The following is a 16,150-nucleotide window of genomic DNA, read 5'->3' as shown; positions in this document are numbered from 1 at the left end:
TGTAAGCTTCTGTCAGCTTCGTAGGCGTGTGTGTGTGTGTGTGTGTGTGTGTGTGTGTGTGTGCAGGGTATATGTGTAGGAATGTTTGTTTCCCAGCCCCCGAGCAGCGGCTTGCATCCCATCTCAATCAGCTTTACCTTGATGAGGATACAGAATTTGAGCTTGATGAGCTGAAACTGAGAATTGAGAGGCAGGTTACTGATGTAGAAGGTGGAGGTAATGAAAAGAGGGAAAATGGAGTCGAGCAAGTGAAATTAGAGGCCGACACGATGTGCTAGAGACAGAAAGAAAAAAGAAGAGAAGTTGGTCTTGTTTTGGTGGTGATCTGAGAACAGTTACCCCCATCTTTTAGCATAATACTTCGTCACGGGCCTGCCTTTACCTTCTAACCAAGAGATTCAGTAAAACGTCCCCCATTGCTATTTTGGTTCGCCAATAAGTTTTCTGAAAATTGGATCCAGGGCTAAAGAATTGAATGTGATGAGCACCGCAGCTGAAGCAATCCACAGGCCTCGAATGAACGCATTTATAGGAAAGTGACAGATCAAATCCAATTGCCTCTTTTCTGACTTTAGACAGTCCCTTATTCATGCCGAAGAGGTAGGAGTTTAATGAGGTTTTGACTCGGGATGATTCTCTGCGGATGAATGAGTTACAGAATGTAGAGGCGCCGCAGTTTGCAGCTCGAGAGTCTGGAGACGACGCTTCCGTCTGTACACATCATAAACACAAATTTTTGTCTTGATTTGTTTTGTATATCAAAGGTTGCATTGAATCTCTCCAGTCCACAAAAGAGATCGATTTTTTTTATGGTTCATACGTATGTGGCAGAATATGAGGTCTATGAGCATTTAATCTTTGATTTTCTACAGTAGCTGTCTCTGTCAAAGAAAGAAAAGAAACACAATAGTCTTTTTTTTTATTGCGTCTTTGTGCCTCTGTTATCCAGTTAGGCCAATCAACATCAATCTCTGGCCATCTTCTTATTTTTCTTCCCATCCTTAAAGCTTGACAAAAAGAAAGCCTAATGAGAAATCTTGGCTGTTTCTGATTATAAATATTCAGATTTTTCCTGCTGCTGAATTCTTTACCTAAAAGCAAATATAGCTTGGACTCAAAACCCATTTTTCATGGCTTTTAAAGGTATTAGTGCCACATTATGATTTCCATCATTATTTCTTTATCTCTGCTCGCCATCTAATATACGTCTTAGAATTTGGGATATTTTGCAGGGTTGGTTGATGCGTTTCAGCCCAGGCATGCACATTTTAAATGCAAATCAATTTTCCAAATGAAGCAGGGCCTTCTGATATTTAACACACACATTATCTAATCACTATTTAATTTCACATGCAGAGACATATCTAAGTGAAATCAAATACCCTTTTTAGACTCCCCCCCCCACCCCTCTACCTCAAACATTAGCCATTGGATTCTGAAGCAGGGGGCTGAGTAGACTACTAATGTGCTTGCAATTGAGAGCTTAAGTGTCTTTTCACACTCTAATCAAATTGATAAGGTAGTGCTACTGCAAGGGCAATCTCACTGTCCTATGCTTTGAGAAATCCTGTTTAGTTTCCCAGTCTCTCTGTCTTTCTCTCAGTTTAACTTCATGCTGGATTCACTTCAGAGATGCTTTGAATGCATTCATGGCCAACAGCCTTTGATGCACTCATCAAAGGCCTCGAGCCGCTGATGATGAGTTAAAACTTTGCTGAATTATGACAGCAAATAAAAAAAACATATGAAATGAAATGTTAAAAACAAGAAAAGGTCAAAAGTACTTACTCATACACACAGTCGGGCTCAGTGTTTATTTCTGCACAATAGTATGATTCTTACCAAATTATTGTTCCACCAGTGCTTGACTTAGCAGTGATTTTAGTTGTTTATTCAGTGTTTAATTTGCAGATGGTTGGATTCAGATTCTCATAACTGCAGAAAGACTACTGAGTATCTTTTCTTATTTATTTATGTTGAAAAAATGTTTTTTTCTATGTACACAGCAGGAATAAGTTGAGAGTGAAATTGTAAAGTTTGTTGTGAAAAAAACTGTTGAGCAAATATATTTTTGGTTGATATTTACTGGATTTTATCACTTTTTCTAGATCAATGCTAGTAGTTTTTACTAAACATTTTTACAAGGGATACTCAACTGGTGGCCCGCAGGCCACATTTGGCTAGCGGGTGACTTCTCCGGCCCTGCCAGTAGGGGAAAAAATCAATTTAAAACAAAAAAAGGATTTTAAATTTATTGTAAATTTAAAATTTATGATTCAGTGCAACAAAATAAACAAATTTAAAAGGTAAAAGTTTTTTATACTTGTTTTATACAATGCAATGTTTTCTCATTATTAGGTATGTCTAGCCCATGAGCTGCTGGCTTTGAACAACTGTGGCTCCCTGTGCAATTTTGGTTAAATTACCCTGATTTATTCACTTTTTATTTATTTTTTTGTTAAAAATGTATTTTCCCAAAACTATCTTTCTTCTGCAACATCAAATGAAAAAACCCTTTGGTAAATAACAACAACAGTTCTTTTACCTGGGTTTTCCTTCACTTTTAATTAATTTTCCAGTATCTACTGCTGCTTTTTCAGTCTTTCAAAGACGAAGCCACCTTTTATTATTTGAAAATAAAAATTAAGTTTATGTATTTAAAAATGGCAAAGTGACTAAATAAAGTAGAAATAAAGAATATGTGTATTTCATTAAATAAGATGAAATGGAATGCTGAGTCTTTCACTGATTTCTTACTTTTCAAGACTGTCTTTATTCACCATCCCAGCCATGACAAAATACATCTTACAGGCTGTGAAGACTTTTTTTTTACTCATTCATTGCTTCTGGTATATACTACTTCAGAAAAAAAATACCGTTGCATTTATTATCTCATCCAGATATTCTGCACTTTACCATTTTCATTTCTTACTGGTAAATGGAATCCATTTATATTCCACTTTTCCAGCTTCATTGGCCATTCAAAGGACTTTACAGAAGATTAACCCATTTGCACAAGCGTTCATTCACAGCAGTTTTTGATTTGTGCCTATTTTTGAATGCACATCCCTATACGCACACAGCTTATGAGCAATATGGCTTTTTACATGTTTCCTGGGGTCAGTCTATCAGAACTTTGACTGGTAAACAATGACTGTCTCTCACCATCATCTGTAATAAGGGCATTTAATACACAATAGGAAAAAAAAACAATTTTGCAAATGCTGGCTTGAAAACTTTAAAAAATGCATAATGTTGGTTTACTATTTATCTGTATCTAACTTACAGTTTGGGTTTATAGAGGTTTTATGTGATTTCTCTGCTTTATGGCAGTGAAAAAAAAAGTAGTGTCATTTGGATCAGTGGCTTCCACAGCTTGGAGATTGTTTGCTATAAAAGATGTCTTGGGGAACTCGAAAATTTCTCCCACCGTGTTGTTTTAAAGTTTATTGCTTTGGGATAAATTGTTCTACAAACATACACTGTTAAATGAATAAAACCTTGAGGCTTTTGTTTAAAAAGTAAAAGCACCATCAGTAAAGCATTTCAAATTAATGTTTTAAACATTTATATAAGAGTTACACCTTCACCAACATAGTTCTAGAGTGTGCATCTTTATGTGTCAGTTTCTACACATGGAAAAGGCATAATGTTGACTGGAATTTTAAAAACTAAAATATTAGATTCCAGTGAAGCAGAAAAGGATGAAATGAAAAAAGCATTAATAATAATAACTCCACTAAATAATTATTCTTTGTTTTTAATAAATAACCCTTTCCTTTTACCACCATAAGTCTTCAATTTGCCAAATTAACTTGTTTTATTCCAAATATTTTGTGCCTAAACAGCAAATTTCTGTATTTCCTTCAGTAAAAATCCACCCTTGTTGCACTAGGCTGCTTCTGTCAGATGATAATTTGTGTAGTTGAAGCTGCCCTTTGAGACTCGTTGTGACACAGAAGGAAGCTGTTAAAAAGACAGAAAAGACTTAGCAAAGTGTGAATAAAGCTCGAGTGTAAAAAAAAAAAAGGCAAAACAACCAACTTTCAGCTGCCACATCCAAATGAGCATGAATGAGTAAAATTTCATCCTCTGCTCTGTGAAGTATTCAGACATCAAGACAGGTTTATGTGGAGAGAATGGATTGCAATAAGAGCGCTCTAAGCGTATTTTCACATTTCAAAACATCCTTCAATTCCCCTCTTTCCCTGTTCTCTCTCGTTTTCATCCCCAAGTGTCCATTCATCATTTTTTTTCTTAGTGTTCTCATGATCATCCCTTTGCTTGGGTTGGCTATTCCCTGAACTCCCCCAGCTTAATGAACTCCTTCGTTATTTTCTTTACTAATCAACCTGTCTTCCTCCAACCCAATTCCCCTCTTTCTAACCTACTTACTTTTTAAATATTTGAACATCACAAAATGTGTAAATAGTTACAATTTCAGAAAGCTGAGCACCATCTTTGCTCTTTTTCTTCTTTTTCTTTTATAAAACCATACATATGTCAACATGTTTAAATGTACATGGCCTGAAATATCAGCCTCATTGCACTGTAGTGGATGTACTTTATGACTTTGCTGGGACAAGGTGTTTTGCATAATCATACACATTGCTGTTGGTATTTACAAAAACTCCCAGCAGCATTTTTCAGCATTTTTTTATTTTAAATTAAAGCACAACAGACAGTACTGCTATGTTGTAACAAGATTCAAATTAAACTGTCCACTTCTATCAAACATACCGTCTTTACTCACGACTCAGCCAGAGCCACAGAGCCGACAGTCGCGTCATTGAACTTATTTTCAGTCATTCCATGTTTTTATTTCCTTATTAATAGATTACAGAACCTCTTCACAGTTTGTGAACTATTAGCTGCTGTATAAAAAATGGAATGTCCATGATGCACATTTTAAAGCAAGACATTACAAGAATAAGACCAAAGGTTGTCAGCGCTTGTAAATCTTTCTTTTCGCTCTAAGTTAATATAATTACTATTTGGAACTAGAGATCTCATTTGGGGCATCACTTGTAGAGTCTAATCTGATTATAAGATGGTTTTACTGTTCACCTTTTGGACTTTAATAAGTTCACAATTATCCTGTGCCCCTCCTATAGATAAAAAAAAATCTATTAATTTACTTGACACCAGTTTTACCAGGGGAGCCTGTTTGGCCTTAAGAGCCTCTTACGTGGAATCAGATGGTCGGGGTGGAGTGTCATTGATGATAATCAGAGCTCTCCCTCAGTTTCCGGTGGCTTGAGAATGAAGTGTGAGATTTGATGACTATTTTAATCACCTGACTCTTGAACTCGAAAGCTTTTGGTTTTAGTGTCTCATCAAATTTGCACTTAAATATGATAGAATATTCTCTTTTAATCATTTTTTCTCTTTAACTTGATTTAATTATATCATTGTCTTTTACACCAGTGTTTTCTTAATGAAATTAATCACCCTGAGTGTGTATTAATCGCACAATATTGCCATAAAGATGCACAAATTTTATCTGCAGACGCATGTTTAAAGACAAATGCAGCAAAGAGCAAGAAGACACTGCCGCAATCAGTTGGAGACAAACAAAGTTTTATGAGGACCAGGGGGCTAAAAGTGTGACAGAAAAATCAAAGACTCCAGTTCTTTTGAGTTCACTTTGCTTGTCTTGTCGTATTCAGGATTCCTCTGGGAGAAGCTTGCCGCTGAGTGTCGGAGGAGGAAGTCACTCTCTTTCAACACCTGAGTGGGCGGTAAGTACGAGTGTGTGCCAGTGAATGTGATATTGTGTGTGGATCTTTTGTAGTGGCGCTGCAGTGTGATTTTTGACAGTAATAATGTGGGGCCTTCACAAATTGACAGACAGGGACTGAGAGATTGAGAACAAAAAATGGGAAACAAAAGCTGGAAGAAAATGAGACCAATAGAGGCTGAAAGAAAAATGGAGTCACATAAAGAAGCAACGTGTGACAAACTCAGATTTGTGCATCCGAAGATGCTTTTTGCATCTCAGTCATTCTTTGTTTTTTTTTCTTAAGACCTTTATTTTTGTCAGTTCTTTGGATGGTTTCCTTCTGTCAGTCCATGACTAACATTGTTTACCACACTGTCACTCAAGAAAGTCCACTGATTACCTTCAACCTGTGCTTGCAAGTGGTTATCTGTACAATTTTAAATGGATTACAAAGCAATTGCACTGGTTTTGAATTGTTACCAATAACCAGTGAAATCAGAAAACATTTCATTTAATTTCCTACGTGAGTAAAGTCTGAATGGTTTGACAATCCCCTGTCTGTTAACATCAAGGTGGTAAAGTGTGTTGGGTAATTCTGCACAATGGCACCGTTGACTTGACTGAGATAAATAGAGGAGCTTGGGAAGGCAATAGAATGACCTCACCATAACAATGGCTGCTATCCATCAGCAACGCAGCCCAATTGCATGTTTGTATGAAAAAATCCATCACAAAGGGACAGTTGTGAGTGGCTCTCCTCCACGAACATATCCCCTGGGATCGAAATAGTTCACCTCCAGCTCTAAGAAAGACACATGTCTGAGTCAGAGATGATTGGATTCATCCAATTTGCTACAGCTTCATTTTAATCATATTACAAGATGGTGTCAGTTGTAGCGACTATAAAGCAACTTTAAATAAATAAATAAATAAATAAATAAATAAATAAAAAAGAGATACCCGTCTCAGACCTACTTTGCTTATGGAAATAAGTTCCCCACCTCTCCACGTCCTCCTTTCCCTGCTCCGCTACGCTGCAGGCTCTGCACTTCATTTATTAAATATAAATACTAGAAATAATTATTTCCAACCCTAACTAAAAAGGTGTTAAATTATATCATTTAAATGTTGTTGAACATATAAAATAAATGTTATTACTAAAATATTGGTTTATGAAGCGTACATATTTATTTATATTAATTAAAATATTACTTGCTATAAACGGACCTACAGTATTTTCCTAGACAATATTATAATTGGGACACATTGGGCAGTGACAAACGTTAGCAGAGTTAAGATTCTAGTTTAGCGGATTAGTGGTTAGTGAAGCTAATTTTTGTTTAGCTGTGCCCTCCACTGTGAAACAGCCTTTTTTTTTTCAATTTAATTTGAAATGACTTTATGGAAAATTCATTATTAGCTTTATAATACTTTAAGTGGATAGAGATAAGTTTTATATGACTAATGTTGCCAGGGTTTCAAGTGGATGCCAGCTTGTTTTTTACTGAAGAAAGAGCCAAGAAGTTGTGTGTGCGTGCGTGCGTGCGTGCATGCGTGTGTGTGTGTGTGTGTGTGTGTGTGTGTGTGTGTGTGTGTGTGTGNGTGTGTGTGTGTGTGTGTGTGTGTGTGTGTGTGTGTGTGTGTGTGTGTACTGGACTCTTGGGTTTGTTTGTTTTCTTGGAGAAGGTTTCTGTCTGTGTTGTAAAAGGCTTTGGAGAGCTTCTAATGAGTTCTGATCATGTCAGACATGCATTCTAAAAGGAGAATGTGTTCAGTAGAATCCCGCATGTGTGTTGTGCATTTAGGCTTTCTCAAATCAACTCTGAAATGCATCTTTAAAAAAAGGTAATATCGAAGGGGTTTTTATATCCCTACAAATCCCCCCCCCCCCATCCCCTTTCCCTTGGCCCTGTCTGCTCATCTCTCTTGCAAACCTGCTTCTTCAAACAGCATGTATCTCCAACGCTGTCGATTTCTATCTGTGCTCACTTTGCCTTGTCTCCTCTCTCACTTGTCCATCTTACTTCTTCTCTCCAGCCTCTTTTCCTTCTCCCTTCTCCTCCCATTATCAGTTTCCTCTTATCTCAAAATATTCCAAGCTGTTGCAGTCATTTTTAAGAACACTATACCAGTAAGGAGAACCAAGTTCTACAACTCTGGGGGTTTCTCCAAGTTGTGGCTGAAGCTCCTGGTTCGATCTGTTTCACTAAATACCGGTGCCCAAAGTAATTAAAATGCAGCTGAAACAAGTGAAAGTCCTTGAACCCCCACTTCCCTCAGTGCTCTTCTCTCCCTGTTGCCATGGTGCTCCAGGCTTCCAGTACAACGTGTGGTAAGCCACCTGCTGCTGTGTTCCATCACACAGCAAGAGATGCTGCTTTTGTCCTCCCTCAGTTTCACTCTGAAATCCTCCATCCAACGCTGATGGGAAAATGTGGCATATCACAATATCTCACTTGCGTTTCAACTTCAAATTCATGCTAAGAACCTCATTATGACAGATGACATAGCTGTACATTCAACACACATGTTGTATTAAGTAAATACTTCACTGAGTTCAGACTTTTTACTAAATTTGTATCAAACCAGGTTTGCCACTCAGTTGCAACCACACAAAAACAATTGCGCAGTTGTGATTGTAACGTTCTATTTCCATAAAACCCTGCATAGAAGCACAACAGGTGGGAACCTTTAGGCATGTTGCGATTTGATTACAATTCAGAAAGCTGCAATTTCATTGAGAGACATTCCCAATCAAAGAAAATCTTGAACTTAATTTATCAAAAAAAAAAAAAAAAAAAAAACAATGGGCCTCATGCAAAAACATGTTCGTATTCTTATCCTAAATTTCTCTTACTTTTGTTCGTACAAAGGGTTCGTACGAACATGTCACGTCAGATTCAACAAACACTTCTATCTTCAGGAAACGTGCGTAAATGAGCTGCGTAATTTACACCTTTTCTATCCAGCTGCTCGTGCACGCAAGAGGAGATTAGCATAATTACCACCCCAAAAACACCATATAAGGCTATGCCTCAGATACAAGGAAGTGTTCATTCATTCATGAAAATTACAGCGAAAACTGAAAAAAAAAAAAAAAAAACTTTACGCGTTCAGAGATTGAAGTCCATCTGTCAGAGATCAAGAAAAGAAAATCTGACATGTTTAGCAGCTCAGCTGTGGGATAAAAAGAGCTGCTAAAAGTATAAACAACTGTGTTAAATCATTTTCATTTATTCAGAAGCCGCAGCGCTGCGCMCCGTGCMCCCCCCCCCCCCACGCTGCGGTGGTCTCGGATGCGGGTTTGAAATAAGCATTTTAAAATGTTTTCAAAATAAGTCTGGCACTTTGAAGAAAACCCAGGACTCGCTGGAGGGATCATGTACCCCCTCTGGTCTGGGAACGTCTCGGAGTCCCCCAGGACGAGCTGGAAAGTGTCGCTGCGGAGCGCGCGGGGTCTTTCTCCTGCTGCCCCCCCCCTCCCCCCTGCACCCAATAGCAGAGAAGCCGGCCGGACGGACAATTTATAGTTAGTCTAAATTATTACATTTAAAATTATAACTCTAATTCAAGCAGAATAGCCTATTGTCAACATAATTATGGAGTGTGATTTATTTTCAACTCAAAATATCTTCAAACTAACGAAATAAAGTTATTAATGAAGAAAACCCGTCTGGATAACAGCAGACCGACTGCTCGTAAAATATACGACAGGTCTGGACTACTCGTAAATTTTGTTCGTATCTGAAAAAAATCGTAGAATACGAAAACATTGGTGAATGCCACAAATTCTCCTAAATCACTCGTACGCACAATTTAAGAACAAATCTGTGCGTACGAACGGTTCTTGCATGAGGCCCAATGCTTCTACACTGCAAACAGTTTTCATTTGAACACAATTATGAGAATAAAATAAACCAAAAAAAATCAAAAATGTTAAAGTAATGATTTTGTTGAAAACGGCACGGTGGCTCAGAGCTGATGCATCTCTGCAAGAAGGTTGCCAGTTCAAATCCCGGCCCGGGAACCTTTCTGGGTAGAGTTTGCATGTTCTCTCTGTGATTGCATGGGTTCTCTCCGGGCACTCCGGCTTCCTCCAACACACCAAAAACATGACTGTTGGGTTAATTGATAACTCTAAATTGTCCCTAGGTGTGAGTGTGAGAATGAATGGTTGATCGTTGTTTGTCCCTATGTGTGTCCCTGTGATGGACTTGTGACCTGTCCAGGGAGTACCCCACCCCTCGCACTGTGACTGCTGGATATGGGCACCAGTGACCCTAGAAAAGGAAAAAAACAGGTATAGATAATGGATGGATGGATTTTGTTGAAAAGTATATCCATCATGCATCACCTGTTAGAGTTGCCTTACCCGCTTTCTTCTTGTTTGGGAGTTTTTTTTAAAGTGTGGGAATGACTGTGATGATTATGTTCCGTTGTTGCTTCAAAGGCCCCATTACAGGTGGTATCTCACTGGGTTGTGACTGTTTCAGAGTAACAAGTGAGTAAAACTTGTGAAAAAATAGACCCATTTTTAGTCACAGTCTCACTGAATTCTGTGTGTTTGCCACCAAGTGACCAACAAGCCCCGTGGCTGCATTTTGCACACTCAGGTTTTGAAAATAATCTATTTTGTGTTCAAGACCAAGAAAATCGTATTCTAAGCTGTACACATTCTTTTGTTGCTGATTTGTAACTATTCTGGAGACTGCTGCACAAACGCTGTCACCAACAGCTACAGCCCGGCGAGATGTAGCAATGAAAACATGAACTCGGATCACGTTTAGTGTTGGTCTTGTGAATGCCAATTTTCCATTTGACTTCATGGAATCAAAAGTATTTGCAAACACTGGCCAACCATGCTGAAGTTTCAGTTTTGAAATTTATAAACCAAAACAGATTCATTCATGTCTGCATTGCGATGTATTAAATCAAACTCCAACAGAATAGAAGTAGACATTTTTTCAGCAACACAAAGGGAAAAAAATGAACTGTGGTCCGCCTGGCATTGCTACAATACAAACAAGGTACATGCTTTAAGATTTAGGTAAATATTAGCAGTTTATCTCTCCTGTTTCACATCCCACTCTTCACTTCTGCTCCGTGCTCATCCAATGAGCACATCTGTGCTCACATGAACTGATGACTTTGCAAAAGTAGCACCACTAATGAGCTGACATCAGCAATCCATCAGCATACAGCCACATAAGGGATCTACTTCTAATACCCACAAGATAAAACACACAGCCATTTACCTCATGACTTACTTTGACCTTAGCAGATCAGTCTTAAAACACCTACAAAGCACATGACTCATCCCACCATCCAAAGCAGCATATGATTAACATCAATTCTGCAGGTGTCGACTGTGAATGTCAGCGATGAGCAAGGCTTACAACTCGCACAGCTCTAGATGTGTTTTCTACAGTTCTTAGTTTGATTAGAAAATTGTGGCCAAGCCTGCTTTTTGTGGAACTTTATATGAAGATTTTGGCCCCGTGATCAGGGACTGGGTGCTGTTCTACATTCTACCAAGGGTCTTCATGTTTTTCACAAAGCCTGGAATCTCCACACAAAGCTTCACTTTGCAGCGTTTAGTTGAAAGCAGTGAACGAACTCTCCTGCGAGTCCCTTCAGTAGTCTGTGGGGGGTCCATTAATTCAGAGCAGTCTGTTTTTCAATGCGGACTGAATCTACTGAGAAAAACTTAGAATACTTAAGAGTACTGCAACTATTTAATCCATAATTCATATTCTGTCTTTATTTTTGATATTAATGTTTATGTCTTCTTTTCTAATTTGCACATTCTACTTCCAATGACACACATGAACTAGCAATAAACAAAAACATGCTTTATAATTTAGCTCCTTCAGAGGTGCCGTTGCTCGCCTTCATGACGCCATCATGAGGCAATCACCTGCAATGGTTTTCCAGCAGTCTTGGAGAAGTTCTGCAATTCTTGGATCCTTGAAAAATGAATGATAGTCAACTAAACTCAACCAAGATGTGATGACCTGTCACTGCAGAACGCTGTGGTTGTGATATATGACTTGTCCCAAAATACAGAGTTTTTACAAATCTGTTGTCTAGATGAGTCTGGAGCAGTTGGTTCTTTTGAAATGTCTGAAAATAGAATGCCATAAAGCTTTAATGGAAATACTAACCTGACAAGATTAATGTTTGTGCTTCAAACTTTGAACTTATCATGACCTATATTTTACATGTTCATGTGGATTCTTTTGAGTATATCAGAAAATCCTCAGGTTTTAAGATGATGCTTTTAAACAGAATGCTATAAAGGAACTGTAGAGAGAAATCGGTTAAGATTGGAAACTCCAGTTCCAAAAATTCTTTAACTACCTCAGTGACCTCCACCTTCTTCAAGAGCCAAACTTGCTAAGCAGAGGAGTCTTTGCCTGTTTGATAACTTAATAAGGTAATTGAATTATTACCTGAATATATTATCAGAGGAATTTGTTGAAATTACTTTGTTACTGTAAACAAATGAGAATGTTACTTAGAAGAAAGGGCGCTTTTGTAAAACATTTACACTCCACACAGGAATCTCTTTTAGTTTTGCCTTTTTAACTTCTCTTCTCGTATTAAACTAAGCAATTATCTAGACACTGACTCCATCAGTCAAGCAGCTGCAGCCCCTCTGCTGCTACCAGAGCTGCAGTGAAACACATTCATTTCGAGAAATAAGATGCCATACCCATCCCCTTTGAGCAACAATGTAAATGAGATCTCATTTAATCACATTGTTTTTAGCCGGGAGGTGTGTGCGGGTGGTTTGATATCAGCCAATTTGACAACGGGTCAAAGGTTGATGCTGTACAAAGACCTAGCTGTCTCATTTTGGTCAGTGTGGCCCCTGTGGTCTCATGTTTTATTCATCATGCCCATGGTTTACCTCTTACTTTCCCCTGTTCAAATTGGAGTCATTCCAACCATTTCTTCTGTTTGCCTTGTTTCAATACTTATTTATCATTACATTGTGTGATTAAACTTGACAATTAGTTGGCCAAAAATAACACATTTTCATGCTTGAAAAAATAGTTGATTCTGTATTTAAAAAAAAAAAGTCAAAACAAAGCACCTCACACAAGCATCTCTATTCAAAAGGTCCTTGACTAAGAAGGCATTTTACAGCAGGAAAGTGTTTCCTCTCTGACAAAAAAACATTTTATAGTGCTTTCTCATGTGTGCTCCTCACAATCTATGGCACAAATCAAATATCTGCCTTCCTGCATGCTTATTCGCTCTTTCAGCCTCTCATCTCCATGTTTTCCTCCTCTGTTAAACATACAAAGATGGTTTTATATGGAGGACATGCTTCTTTGGTACAGAGCACACAGTTTTTTTCTTTAGCAAAGCCAATGTTGTGTACAGTTTTATTTCCTGACAGGCACAGAGAGGTCCCTTGGTACATACAGTTTGACTCCAGTTAGACTGCAAAACTCGCTTGAAGTAGTTTTGGCTGTAACTTTTTTTTTTAGCTCAGGTCATGCCATAGTGTTTTAAAAAAATCTCTCTTATTTGTGCTTCGAGTCTTTTGCTGAGTTGTTTCTGTTATGCTGTTTGATTGCTGAATGGAACATTTTTGTGTACATTCAAACACGGTGATTATCGTTAAAATGGAAAACTACAAAAAGCACCTCTCACCTGTGCTTCCATTTTACAGGCATGCATTCATTTTTGCTCGTGCACAGCCAGCATCTGATCTCAGATTTACCACATTTCCTTGTCTTTTTTTGTTGTATACCGTTGTTTTTTTCATATTGCATTTTTCAGCGAGTTTTTTTATGCTAGGTGCAGCCACCATGGTTTCGGGTTTACACCTTCAATGACATGTACATCGATTTAATTATAATAAACAGGTAGGGGAGCTTGCCAGTGACTAATCTTAGTCAGCTTGATTAATGGTGTTTGTGCAGCCAGAGTCTGAAATTAGCCAAAGACATAGAAGAGTGCTTCTCGGTGCATTTGGGCATGTATACGTGTTTTGTTTATTATAAATGTTGCGTTTCAAAAAAAGGCTGCCCTCTAGTTAAGGGAACAGGGTCAGCTCCCCTCCCCAATCACCATACAATTTGTGTGCTTCACTGATCTCTGAAAACAGTTCATGAATTCTCATTAGTCACTATGATAATTATGTACATTCATTACCAAAGAAAAGGGAAACAAATACCACTGTAGTTGCCCCAAAGCTGGGAGCGGCAGTTATTGATTAGAATCTGTATTTCCTGTCATACTGAAGGCAAATTTTTGATATTGTTAGATGAGTAAATTTCTTCTCTTTGTTGTTCCCTCTGAGTAGAAACAGAAAACAAGTTTGAAATAAATCCCAATACCATCCAGTTTAATTCCATAATAATTCATTTCAATCCAGTTTGAGAGATTTGCAAAAAAAATCTTCAAATATTTGCTCTCTTTGGCCCTTTGAAGGCATTATGGTTCCCTTCAAAGGGCCAGTTGTAATTAATTCTGATCTTTAATGTTCAACTTTAACTAAACATAAAACATCACATTTCCTCATCTCATTGCTATTGCTGGGTTGCAGTCACATGACCCGGATGACGTGTGACTGCCAGGTGGGGGGCAGGAAGTGATTTGCTCTGGTTCAAAACACAGCGAAATGGATCACAGCAAGTACGCTAATGCCCTAAATGTACTAGCGTAGAGAAGATAACACAAAAAATATGCATACATTTAGGATATGATTCATATTATCCTAATAATAAAATACTTGTTATATAATCTGGAGGATTTACCTGGTGTTGAGGCAATCAATATACAACTACTATCTGGTGCTGCAGATCTCATGTTATAGGCTATGGCAAGCCAGATGAAAGCTTTCAAAAGCCTCAAAGCCCACAATTATTTTGTTTTAGGTTGGGCCAACTATTAGGATCTAAAGAAACTTTAAGTGGCTGTTGACTTGTTTCTGCCTGGGTGAGTTGTGCTATTTTAAGTAGTTAGCCTATGATAACAATGCTATCACTAAGGCTAACAACAAGTTAACTCCTGTTATTTCTATGTCAGAATCAGAATCAGAATCAGCTTTATTGTCATTCACACACAACATCAAAGATGCAATGCAGAACGAAACTGCAGTTAAGAACACTCCGTTCAGGAGAAAAAGACACTTAACAAACATGGGGGTGAACAGATGAACAGGTCTTGCGCAAACACGGTCGCGCTACCTTTTTGCAGTTTGGAAAAAAAAAACACAATAGGGTAGTTGAGTTTTAAAAAGTTGCTCTGATCCTATATTTACTCATGAACACAAAATCATATGCACAAAAAAACGACTTGCTAGAGCAAGGCAGCTGGGGAGGAGGCTGGGGATCTAACACATGGTACGGGGGGCGGGATTCAGTGGAGCCGGTGACGTTCCAGGTTCATACTCTGTACTGGAACCAATCCAAGACCAGGACCCGCCAGAGTCCAGAGACCTGGGGTCGGATTTATAAAACTGGCGTATGCGCAATTTGAGCCCAGAAACGTGCGTACGCCACTTTTTACGCCAAGGTTGTGATTTATAAAATCCAAACTTGACGTGAAAATGTGCGGTGCCTCACAGCTCTGACCACCCATGCGTACGCTCATTTTGGAGACGTGAAACTGCGACACAGATGGTGAAGTGAGGAATTAGAGCCACACTGTGTAATGATCACTGTCAGAGATTTAATTTCACTTCATAATCAGACTTAGATTTTTATTCAACTTTATCATCAGTTTTCTTAACAGTATTATTCATGCTTCTGCTGCTGAGCCACGAGGACCTTTGAAATAAAAAAAAACTTAAATCTTAAATAAAAGTTCCCGTGTGCAACTCCCTTCATCTGCTTCCTCCTCAGACGACCCTGACCCACAGACCCCTCCCTGACCCACAGACCCCTCCCTGACCCACAGACCCCTCCCTGACCCACAGACCCCTCCCTGACCCACAGACCCCTCCCCGACAAGAACAGCAGGACAGCAAAAGTCACGCTTTGGATACATGCGCAGGGCGCATCCACCTCGCCAATGTGGATGTTATGAAATTTCACGTTTAAAGTCACGCGCCCGCGTGTGTGTGTGTGTGTGTGTGTGTGTGCGCACGCGTGGGGCAGGGGTGTCTGCCACGGATAACAGAGCAGGCAGGAAGGGGAGAGGACGAGGAGAAGAGCAGTGAACTTATTTCTAACTTTATCTGACTTATTTAATTTTATTTTTATTGTTTTATCGTCCTGCAGGCTCTGAGGGAAAATTAATTTGAAGCTGAGTATTTTTTTTATAAAAATTGTTAGATTACTCTAAAGCAAAATGAGGGAAAATCTGTGTGAATTACAGACATTCTGTTCACGTGAGCAGCAGCTGTCAGTACCTGTCATCATCCAGACGTACGTTGGAGCGGGTCTGAACCAATCACTTTTGTTGGCA

The 16,150-nt window shown here is 38.7% G+C and overlaps 1 long non-coding RNA gene across 2 annotated transcripts in view; it reads left to right on the top strand.

Annotated features, from left to right (window-relative positions):
- Positions 1-16,150, top strand: part of LOC106514769 (uncharacterized) — a 176,271-nt gene that overhangs the window by 2,656 nt on the left and 157,465 nt on the right. For both annotated transcript variants that reach the window (XR_001309925.1, XR_001309924.1), the window contains exon 2: positions 5,670-5,741. This is a non-coding gene — a long non-coding RNA (uncharacterized LOC106514769). The remainder of the gene's footprint in view (positions 1-5,669; positions 5,742-16,150) is intronic.

The sequence above is a fragment of the Austrofundulus limnaeus genome, unplaced genomic scaffold (genome assembly GCF_001266775.1).
Source record: "Austrofundulus limnaeus strain Quisiro unplaced genomic scaffold, Austrofundulus_limnaeus-1.0 Scaffold22, whole genome shotgun sequence".
In the NCBI taxonomy this organism is placed as follows: domain Eukaryota; kingdom Metazoa; phylum Chordata; class Actinopteri; order Cyprinodontiformes; family Rivulidae; genus Austrofundulus; species Austrofundulus limnaeus.
The sequence above is the reverse complement of the archived record's forward strand: the minus strand, read 5'-3'. Positions and strand labels throughout refer to the sequence as shown.